The sequence below is a fragment of the Eurytemora carolleeae genome, unplaced genomic scaffold, assembly GCF_000591075.1.
Source record: "Eurytemora carolleeae unplaced genomic scaffold, Eaff_2.0 scaffold37, whole genome shotgun sequence".
Taxonomy (NCBI): Eukaryota; Metazoa; Arthropoda; class Copepoda; order Calanoida; family Temoridae; genus Eurytemora; species Eurytemora carolleeae.
This window is the reverse complement of record NW_019396242.1, coordinates 525,356-538,087: the sequence shown is the minus strand read 5'-3', so window position 1 is coordinate 538,087 and position 12,732 is coordinate 525,356.

Here is a 12,732-nt window from a genome sequence, read left to right as displayed (position 1 = left end):
TTCCACAGTTACTTTAATATTTAAGAATAAGGACTCATAAATTAATGAAATATCAAAATACCACTAAAACAGGTGGTCCAATATTCAATCAGTGTTTAAAGAAGTGGTGATCAAGTTGAGCCAGTGTTAAACCAGTAGTTAAACTAATTGTGTTTTGTTCAATTACATCATAAATTCCAATCTTTGGTTTCTTTAAGAGTTGGTCTGAGCAAAGTTAAACATAATCATGTTTTTAATATCTATATGAAATCATAATATTTTAACCTGACAAAAGAAACGCTATTGTTGAAATATTTTATAACAGGCATTCAATCTTCCAAAGATCAATGTAACATGAGCTTTATCACGTATTAAATAATTAGTTTATCCTCTGTTCATCTTTCCATAATTGTAACATGATCTCCAATTCGTAACATTTACAAATTATTCATAACAATGCATAATTCATTATTTACAAACTTTCTCTTTAAAGATATTAGTTAAAATGGCCGCAGAAATATAAAATTATAATTATAATAAAATAATATAGCATATTTATATTATCCACATTGTTATCATTAAAACTTAATTTCGTATCAATAGCCATTTAAATACGAATTAAAAATTATTATATATTTTAAATAGTGTTTAGGATCCATTTAATTTTGATGCGAATCCGGATCCTGGATCCGCACTGGATAAAAATGAATCCGGATCCAGGTCATTTCTATAAGATTTACTGAATCCTTTTAACAAAATATAATTTTCAAATTTTTTGTTTTATTTTTTCGCATATTTTTATCCTAAAACTTGATGAACCATTCAGAAATGAGGAAATTTTTATAATCTTTCTTTTTTTCAAAAGTTCAGATTTTGGGTTTAGGAGTAAAAAAGGTTTTTTTTGCAGTTTTTGGTTGATATTTTACTACTTGTATCCGGATCCGTGGATCCGCATATTTTTGCGGATCCGGATTCAGGAAGCCAAAATCTTGCGGATCCAACGAATCCGGATCCGGATCCGAAGCACTGATTTTAAACCTTCTGATTTCTTTATTCTCTAATCTCGAGGCTAGGCTGCAGATATGCAAATCTTTATGCAGACCCAGACAAAAGAAAATTAATTATTTATATTCAAGGTTTTCCACCATACTTAAGAATGAAAATTTAATATTTTTGAAATTGTAACTGCAATTTATTAGTGAATTTATCGATAATGAATTTAATTTTTAGACTGCTTTATATAAATGTGTTTTTTTTTGTGGCACCCAAAGTGTTAATATTTTTTTTCAAATTTAACTATTCAAGGCGGGGTCGTTAATGAATAAGGTAGCTTATTTATACTGTTTGTTTCTGTAAAAAAAATTGATAAAACAAAACATTGAACATTGTTAATGCCTAAAATGCCAACATGTTATTTTTGTTAACTGTTCGTTTAATTGCTGACCATGACGTTTTGTGACGTCATGGTTTCAGACAAATCTGCCGAACAGAATTAATTTTATTTGAACATATTTCCCCGCACCTTTTTTACTGAACTCTATCCTAGTATGCAACAATATTATATTGAAAATTTTGAAATATATTTCGTATCAATTTGGAAGAAATTAATTGTTTTTTTGGGTGTTTGTTTGTTTGTTTGGGTGTTTGTTTGTTTGTTTGGGTGTTTGTTTGTTTGTTTGTTTGTTTGTTTGTTTGTATACATTTATTTTTTGAATTCTGAGTATAAGCCTGTGTTTTTAACATCTTTTCTTGGGTTATAAAAAGTTCATATTTTGTAGAATCGTTAAACTCTTTTTATGCAACTTTTGAGATTGACTTAAAAATGCAACAAAAGCTATGTTTTTATATTGCTCTACAAAATTTTCATTTTAATATTATTTTTGTTAAGATTTTTTTTATATGAACACGGAATAAAAACAGAAGTCTGGGAAACATTTTCATCGGAGTATACTAAAGGTTTTTGCTTATTGGAGACCCTCTCTCCCATCTTATCGGAGATCCCAGATTTTTTTCTGAAACCTACTAGATTTTCATCGAGTTTGAAAACTACAAAACTTTTCTCACAGAAACTAAGGGATAAGTTTGGATCTGAAATGAAAAAAATCCTATAAAAAATCTTTGACTCCAATGCAACTCTTAGGGTCGCTGATGAGATGGCCTGGGGGGGGGGGCGTTTCCAATAGTACTCTAATGAAGGTGATTGCTTCCCACAGACTCGAAAAATAGTGTATTATTAAAAGCCAAACTGTCCCCTTTTTAAGACAGACACTTTTACTCACAAATTGTACCACACCGTACAGAGTATTCCAATAATCACATCCTAAGTACATGTACCACACCATACAAAGTATTCCAATAATCGCATCCTTAGTACATGCACCACACCGTACTGAGTATTCCAATAATAGCATTCTTAGTACATGCACCACTCCGTACAGAGTATTACAATAATCACATCCTTTGTACATGCACCACACCGTAAAGATTATTCCAATAATCACATCCTTAGTACATGCAACACATCGTACAGAGTATTCCAATAATCACATCCTTAGAACATGCACCACACTGTACAGAGTATTCCAATAATCACATCCTTAGTACATGCACCACACTGTACAGAGTATTCCAATAATAGCATTCTTAGTACATGCAACACACCGTAAATATTATTCCAATAATCACATCCTTGGTACATGCACCAATCCGTACAGAGAATTCCAATAATCACATCCTCAGTACATGCACCACACTGTACAGAGAATTCCAATAATCACATCTTTAGTACATGCACCACACCATACAAAGTATTCCAATAATCGCATCCTTAGTACATCCACCACACCGTACAGAGTATTCCAATAATCACATCCTTAGTACATGCAACACACCAGTCACTTTTGTAGAGAAACCACAGATGAAATAATCATTTTTCAAAATTATAAACATTTACATCCAATAAATACTGCAGGAATCGAACACAGCTCATAAGGGTACCGTTGTGAATCGGGAATCTTTACATGAAGGGACACTTAAATTTACGCTTACAGTCCCTTTAAAAGTTCTTTTAAATTACACGATGAATGGTAGTGGTACACCCTGTAGATAATTCCGTGTAGGAGCTTTTTAAGTTGATTAAAAGTTTTTTTTAGAGATTATTCGTTCCAGAAACCCTGGACTGTATTCAGGTCACAGAACAAGCAGTCAAAGAAGGATCATTGACGCGGACCGCCCTACCTATCTAGGATGTAGCTGTATATTTCGAGTTAATCAATCAATCAAATTATAGAATTCGGGGTTGTTGTATATTTCCACAGTGTGTCAAGTCACCAAGTGGTTCCGGGGAGGGAGCGTGGCTAGAACTTAGCAAAAGTAAATATAGAAATACAAACAAATATGTTCGTTCTTATGGCCCATTGTGCTATTTTACATGAACGTTTTTGCACGCATAAACTTGTCAGACGCCTGGACGCGTCAACCTTGCATCTATATCTACCTGATCTGTGTTCAGGTCTGTAAAGTTGAGTTGAGTTTGATGCACGGTTTGAAGTTTAAAGTTTTATATAAATCCTCAAATTCTAAAATTAAATGTAAAAAGCGGAAAAACAATGGTTGTACAGCAGAGGGTTTGTTAATGTAATGCCTACTATATATGAGAGGTTGAAGTTTTCAATAATATTTGGAGACTATCAGTCTCTCGCTATATATTGGGGTTCTACGAGGGAGGGGGTGCAGAGGCGCCATGATCCCCGCAAAAATGACCTCCGAGCCTCCGGATTTGCAGAATTACCTCCAGGCCCCGCAAAACTGGTCTCCCAGCCTCCGTGACGTCACCAAGCCTTCCGCATTTCTGTCATTCGGAGGTCATTTTTGCGGTGATCATGGCGCCTCTGCACCCCCTCCCTTGTTCTACTTAATGCGCTATTTAAAGTGATCTGATCCAATCAGTATGCGTCTTAAAATCCTCTTCGATGGGTAATGAAGGACACAGAAAAAATATGACAATATGACTGCAGAGTATTATAAATGTGATTTACTGATGTTGTCTTTTAAAAATAGGCTTCATAGGGCGTACAACCAATAGGCTTATTTATATTTTGTTGCTCATGTAACTATCGTGAATTTTTTTTAAAAAGAACAATAAATTTAATCATGGTTAATTTTTAAGAAGAAGTGTTGCTTTTCTGCGAGGTAATAACAAAACTTCTTTTTTTTCTAAAAAAAATGTACAGACGGAATATATTTTATTGTGAAATCAAGCATTTATTGATTTTAAAAATCAATAAAACTAAAAATCTTTATTTGACACCCCTGGCGTTACGGGCTTAGTTCCGTTAACTAAACGGAGGAGTCCGTTAACGAACGGCAAAATCCGTCAATTTTTAAATCGTTGACGAAACGGATTAGCCGTGTCTTAATTAACATGGGATCACATTGAGTTCGTCTTCACTTTTACTTTTCGATGAATGTTTGAGTGATGTACAGTTTTACATGTTTTCAAAACTAAAAAAATAAATAGCCATGAATAGGCGGGAACAGTTTTAAAGAGTTCCATATAATCATTTAATTAAAAACTAAATATCTGCAACATTCCATTATCAGAAAGTGAAGAATACGACATTTGATGAATTATTTCTATGGCTTATTTAGGGTTTAGCCGTATCTAATTTTGGTCGTAAATATTAAAAGCTTTTTATTTTAAGACTTTAAGATTTACGGAGATATTATATATTTAGACAAATTATATTTTTGAATAAGCTGAAGTCATGATACATTTTTTATTAATATCTTCGTCAATTTTAAAGGTACTAGAAATTCAGGGCGCTTCGCGCCCTTCTTTCTAGGTTTTTAGGGCGCTTCGCGCCCATCTTCTATTTCAACTTTTAATTGTGGCTTTATCTCTGAACATCTTCTCTTTGTACAGTATAAAACAAAAACAAAAAAGTTTGCGGATTTCATAATATTTTTTTGCACATTTTCAAAATTTTTAAACATAAATTTTAAAAATTTTAATCATTCATAAACCTTTCCTGGGGTCACGTGAGGTCCCACAAAAAATTTGGGCCCGATCGGTTCAGCCGTTTTGACGTTTATTGGATACAAACAGACAGACAAGCCAAATTTGTATATAGATGAAAATTCCAGTTCATATTTTAAATGTCCCAAGACATAAATATTCCTTTGGAAATTGTTTTAATTAGAATCTGCTAAATTAGTGTTTTCAATAAAACGCTGCGTGGATCAAAGACGATATAGAAGTCGTTCCTTAATTCACATGTTTTATGAAATACCCTGTAAAAGAACAACATCTACACTCTACAGGGTGTCCCAATAAACATGGGAATTAAGAGACGACTTGAAAATCTCTTCGATTTTAGATATCTTGTTGATAACTGACAAATAATGTATCTCTGTAAAGATTGTACGTTTTAAGAGCCTTCCAAAATGTGGTCTGCCTTATTTGTATCTTCATAATTGACGGAGATAATTAACATTTGGACAATTTTGTTTTCATCTATGATTTGGAATTTTGACAACATTTTTAATATCCCAATTAATGCCAATGGTAAAACGCTTTTTGGAATTCACAAGGCTATAAGTTCTATTTTCTAACTGTATTAACTAGGACACTTAACTACTCAAATTTTGATCATGAAATAATTCTGCGCGGAACAAAGACGATATAGAAGTCTTCACTTAAAATTCCCATGTTAATTGGGACCCCAGTCCTATTAATTGTAAATTATTATGAATCCCTAGAACTAACTGTACAACTAGTTTATTAATTAATGACTTCTCAATAGTTTTCTGCCAGGTTTAGTACATCATTTATAACATTTGGGCAATTCACGATTAATAAACAAAATTACACCGAAAACAAGGTAATTGTTGGAAACCTGATTCATGCAAAAATTCTCAGAATTTTAAAATTTTACAGAGCTTGCGTCAAAAAAACATAAAACCCGTTTTCTAGCTCATACGATTAGTATACAAACATCAAAAAAACTCTTTATATGCATACAGCATAAAATAGAATATACGTAGGCATCTTCCCGTAATGTACATTGTACTGTGTACAGCGAAAAATCCAAGAAAAACTGCGTACACTGTTCACTGTACATAGTTTTTCTTAGATTTTTCGAAAATCCTTCAATATAAGATTCACGTCTCTCCCCTAAATAAATATTTAAAGAAACCTTTTTGTTCGATCAAATTCTTAAAATCAATAAAATAATATTTAAACGATGAGAAGCAAAGTGCATTTTTAAATTCTAAACTTTTAAATAATCTTTCCAACTTAGTTGACCAGATGTGCAGAAACTTTCCAGGGCCCTCGTGTTCAAATATTAGTTTAACATTTAGAAAAGTTAAACATTATATACTATATGGATATTTTACAGGCCATCTAAAAAATAACTTGGCTTCATTTGTTATGTATTAAAAAAGCCCAATTCTTAAAAGAGAAAAATTGCGCTGCATTGAGTTTAAATACCGAGAATGAAATATTTCCAGCAATAATTATTTTTATTTTATAAAACGAAATATTGTATTTTTTATGAAAAGATCAATAGGTAAATTTTAAGATAATTTTAATCATTTTCAACAATGTTTAAGTGGCACAAAATGTCTCAAAATTTTGTGTACGTACAACATTATATTAAGGTATAAAAAGTGCATGCAGTGTACAGTGTTTTCCAGTAAACATGGAAATTAATTGACGACTTTTATATTGTCTTCGATCCATGCGGCATTTTTTGATGAACACAATTATTGCACTATTCCATCTAATGTCGGGCTGGTCTTGAGATATTCAAAATTCTTTAAAATTGACGGAGATATTGCAAAGTTTGTTCAAATTTTAATTTATTTGAAATATCAAAATTGTCTTAATATCTAATATCATCGTCAATTTTCAAGATAAAAGACCACTTTATGAAATATTTTTTGAGACACCCTGTATTCACTTAATACTTTATTCTTTATATATATAAGTTTATATATCTTGTGGAATTCCGCTGTTAAATATAAAATAGAAACCATTCTAACCCAAAATTTGTTTTCCTTGTTTGTATCTTGAATCCTTTTTATTACTTCATATATTCACAATATATATATATATATTCACAAGAATGGATTCCTTTCAATCCTTGTTTAGTTTTCATCTTCCTTCTTGTTTACATTTTTAAACCAGATTTCAATTCGATTCAACTAATCTGTAAAGCATCAAAGTTCCTTTCTACTCTTTGTCAAAGCTTTGTCAGGAGAATCTTAAAGGAACTGTAGTCGTAACTTTAAGTTATTCTTAATTTAAAGAGTCATGTTTGATTCATAACAGTACCAGTTAAATCAAGGATAAATCAGATATTATTTTATTCTAACTGAAAATTAAACATTTTCAATTTTGATTTTTGTACAAAATTTATTAAAAGAATTAAACAATTTCCTCATTGTCACTTAGATAAAGGTTTATATAAATATGTATATATGTATAAAACCTGTATTTCAAATCCTATTTAAATACCAGTATTTCTGTTATAACCTGTATATCAAATCCAATTGAAATACGAGTATTTCTGTTATAACCTGTATATCAAATCCAATTGAAATACCAGTATTTCTGTTATCTATATAATAAAGCAAGACATTCGTATACATGTTCTCCATAGCCGGTTAAACGGCTGGACCGAATACAAGTATTCCTGTTATAACCACTATATTTAATCCTTTTAAATATCAGTATTTCTGTTATAACCTGTATATTAAATCCTATTTAAATACCAGTATTTCTTTTATAACCTGTATATTAAATCCTGTTTAAATACCAGTATTTCTGTTATAACTTGTATATTAAATCCTATTTAAAAACCAGTATTTCTGTTATAACCTGTATATTAAATCCTGTTTAAATACCAGTATTTCTGTTATAACTTGTATATTAAATCCTATTTAAATACCAGTATTTCTGTTATAACCTGTATATTAAATCCTATTTAAATACCAGTATTTCTGTTATGACCTGTATATTAAATCCTATTTAAATACCAGTATTTCTGTTATAACCTGTATATTAAATCCTATTTAAATACCAGTATTTCTGTTATAACCTGTATGTCTAACCAACTCCGGGTTTACTATTCCAGCGGGAACAGTTATATTTGTTAGATCTAGTCGTTTAGTTGGAAGTTTGCCACAGCTAGCGTGGAATCCTATGGCCTACAAGCAGTCAATTTCTGTGCTTGTACGACGTATGCTTCCACGTTGGCCGTGGCTTCATCATCTTCTTCATCTCCATCAAGTCCACCAATGGCAAATAGTTTTTCATCGATGAACTCCAACCTATGACTAGACCAAGAATGACTCATGTATTGTTCAAGATAGAACGAACAGGATACAGCTCATCTTTTGACATATCCAATATGCTGAGGTTTGGTGATCTATTGTCTAAGATGTTTTGCTTAATGGGCCGTTCAAGAAAGTTGAGAAGACAATTTTTCTTCTTGAACGTCCCATTGAGCAGAACAGCAAAGAATGGTGAAAATGTTTCCTTGTCATTTGTACAGATTAGAATTTCACTTGAATTAAAATTTCTAATCTGTTGAAATGCTTCTTGAAGAAATCCCATGCTTTAATATAGTTGTCACGGCTATTTTCCTTAATCTTTTAACAGCAATTAGATCACTATGGAACGGATAGATCAAGTCGGAGCAGTCTTGTCCATGTCAGAGCCAGCTCTTTCATGATTTGCGGATTTTCTATAAGGATCAAGAAATCTAAAAACATGAAGGTGAAGGTCTCCTTATTTTAGATAAATTTTCACCCAAATCCTAGGAAAAGCTTCCCATAGCTACAAATTTCTAAATAATTTATTCACTTTTTATTCTATCTTCTCTATTAGAAACATATGAAAAAAAATATTTACATTTTTTACCATTATTTAGTTTCAAATAGAACTTTGCCTTATTTCTAAAGGAATAGAGTTTTTACCATAATCTCAAATTTTCTTATTCCTTGTATCTTTGCAACTGGTTCTTCTGTAAAACCCACGGTAAGAACTCTATAATTCCTTTAGAATAAAGGTAAAGTTCTAATTATAACCAAATAATGGTAAAAACAAATAAAATATCTTATTTGAATATGCCTGAAACCTTGATTCTAACAGAGAAGTTAGGATGGAAAGTTAATAAAGTAATTTGAAAATTTATAGCTATGGGAAGTTACTCTTAGGATTGGAGTGAAAATTTATCTGAAATCAGAAGACCTTCTCGGATCCAACTATGCTTTTTAGACTTCTTGATCCTTTTAGTTAAACCTACTTCTGGGTCAGGTCAGCTGTGATCCGATCAGTTTATCTATTGATTTTTTTGTACGATGTACTTTGAACAACAATGATTTGGCCGCTAGGTGTCTCTAGCTCCCAATATTTTATTTTTTTACTTGGAAAAGACACCTAGCTGCCAAAAAATATTGTCGTTAAAAATACACTGGATTGCGGCATTAGAATTCAAAATGAATCCGGCGCCATTTTTGCTAAGAAATTGTTGTACTAAAAGTTTAGTAATCGTTAGCAAAGTTGTATTTAGTTCATTGTTTTTCCTCAAACTTTTAATCTATTGCAGTTAGGGTTTCTTACACTTTTATGACAGGCCATTTCTTTAAACTTAAGATTTTCAACTTATTGTTGGCAATTTTTTTTCAATTATATCAAGATTTGCAAATTAATATTGTTTATATACTGTGGTACCCATATAACTGTGGAATAGGTACCCGGAGTAAACTTACTCAGGGGGTAAATCGAAAAAGATTAAATTAATTTTGAGTTTGGGTGGTATGAATTATGACAAATATTTTACCAGAATTTAAATCCTGAATTTGCATTCATATACTTGACACCTTGTTTAAATGCATAGAATTAAATAATATTCTCTGCAATTTCTGTGAAACAACTGAACCAAATGAAAACTGATTGGCAGGGCGTATTTGCAGTTCCAAGCGGATTTAACGGTTCGGTCATTAACCCAGAGAAATGTGACTTTTGATCACAATTAGACCAAATTTATAGACCAACATATGATTGAATTTAAATAGAAGAAACCGAATGCATCTCGCCCTGGTTAGTCCGGGGTACCTGGCGTACACAGGATTTCTACTAAGTGGTATTATTTTGTTTCCCCAAAATTTTGAAACATTCAGGAATCATAGAAAAGTACAATTGTTGTTCTTAAGCTGGAGGAAAAAAGATCACTCTCCAACCATATGTTCCGGTTTATTATTCTCAAAGAACTCACTCCACATCCGCAACTAAGCTTTCTGTGCGTACTGCGTACTGCAGTAAACTGTTGTACAGTGTACACTAACCGAGTATTTTGTATCGTTATTTTCCGTGTTTTAGATATTCTAATCTACGAAGTCTTCGGAGTTTTAATAAACAAAATTTTTATCAGTTTTCCTTTCTGAAATTATGCAAACGTTTGACTCTGACAGAAGGTATAAGCCTGAACAAAGCAAAATCAATCGTTTGTTGACGAACGATTTAAATAAAAAAGCTCAGTCGTATATCTCTGCTGTCAGAGTCAAGCCTTTGCAAAGTGTAATAAAAGCAAAAGTTTAGAGAATACAAGTTTGAAATATACTTTAAAAAATCCAGAATGTTTTAAATGTTCTTGAATTATTTGGAATTACTATTACAACTTTGCGACCGCATCGTAAAGCAAACTTCTTTTGTTAAATGGAGATTTCAAATCTTGTTTATTTTTTAATATTCTATTTAAAGAAATAAGAAGTGTTTAAGAACATGCACGATATTCAATGTGTTAAACTACAAACGTAATTTCAAGAGTCCTCCTTTTATATTGAGTGGTGTGTCTGATTCACAAGTCCACAACGGTACCCATTAAACCTTTGCCTTACCTTTGTTTCATAGATTAAAAAGATATCCTTCTGTGGTCTCGGAAAATTGATCGTTTTAAATGATGGCTGATTTTCGCTATAGAGACATAGGGTATCTTTGTGAATAGGACATGCCACTTTTCAATTTGAATGTCACTTTACATTACGATTACAGTCCCATTAATCTAACTTGATTGAATTGTTTTGGTTTGGTACATTCCCGCCATATTGTCCGTGAGTTTGGAGAAATATTTAGAATATTGAAAATGGTTGAATAAGGATATGCTGTTCTGTTTTCTGTTCTTTATCTGCCAGAATATAATTTATAATTCTCTAACTGATATATAAAGTTGTAATCTTTGTTTGTTTGGCTGTTTGTTTGTCCGATCATAACTCAAAAACCCTCAAATTTGCTTCAAATTTTGATTGAGGAACTCTGGAGACCCACGGGAATGTTTTTAGCTTGGTTTTGAGATTCTAAGTTGAGTTGGTCGACTAAAATAGCGAAAATTTAGGTACCCGATAAAATCGTTTAAGTGCGGGAAATCGGCGTAAAAACTTTTAGTAACCTGGGCAGCGCTGGGTTCCCGGGCTAGTTGTTGATTTAATTAAAGGGATTATCGCAGTAATTCAAGTGAACCTCCGATTCACAACGGAGTACCCTTGAAACCTTAATCAGCTCTGATCGTTTTCTTCTAGTATGAAAATTGAAAAGTGTTTAATTTTGACAATTTCTCTATTTTTTCTAAAACAAGAAATATGTAATTCACTTTAGTAAAGAAACTGCACAAGATAAAATAATCGGTTTTCAAAAACAAAAAAAGGATATCTCATTCAATCCTGGACAAACAAAGGTTTTGAGGGGTTAGTATTGTTAATAAGATATGCCACTATCAATGGTGGGTCACCGATATACTACTTGTAAGACCTTTAAAATTTTTGTATTTCCACCAAAAAGTTCTCAAATGTTTCCAATTTGAATGTTTAAATTGTGAATGTCGTCTTTTTCTTGTTTCGTTTTAGTTGGTGAGAGAGTTAAAAAGTGAATATAAAGTTTAGCAAACCATTATTTAAAACTTAAAGCTTTTGTACATATTGGGGGGAGGTTGGTAAAGTTTTCAATAAACCTTTGGCACAGAGTTTTTATCAAAAATAATGTTCAAATTTTTCGGAAAGTTAAGGAGAAATAAAGTTATCATTAACAATAAAATTCCAAGCTTAGCTAGCCTAGGTCGAATATGGTGAAATAAAAGAAGTGTCAAACGCTTTTAAAAAGTCAAAATATAGAAATAAAACTTGAAAAATGATCTTAGTTTATAATTCTTATATATACTTCGATAGTATTCCTTTATTTTTACTCAGATGAGCTGTTTGAGCTTGCTTAGAATATTTTTATTGGAGGAAAAATGTTTTTAAATACAATTATATAATAAACCTGCATAAAATACAGATACAGCCTAACGCAATTTATAGAATAGAACAGTAATATGGAATATAAATGATGTAGGTATAACTAAGTTCTTATATAAAAGCATATTTGTTTTTCGGTCGGCTGATTATTCTGTGTGTCAAAAATATTAAGTCTGTATCTTATCATATATTAGTGTCTGGTGTCTAATGCGGAGTTTTTACCGTTTATAGTGTATAATGTATAACTCGTTATATGTCTAACTATGTAACTGTTCATCTATGTTACCGTCTAACCCGTTACTGTCCAACTCGTTACTGTCTGACTATGTTACCGTCTAACCATGTTATTGTCTAACTATGTTATCCATCTATTTAATTATATAACTATCCAACTATCCAACCAAATAACTATATAACTATCCAACTATTCAACTTTATAGCTATATAACTATCCAA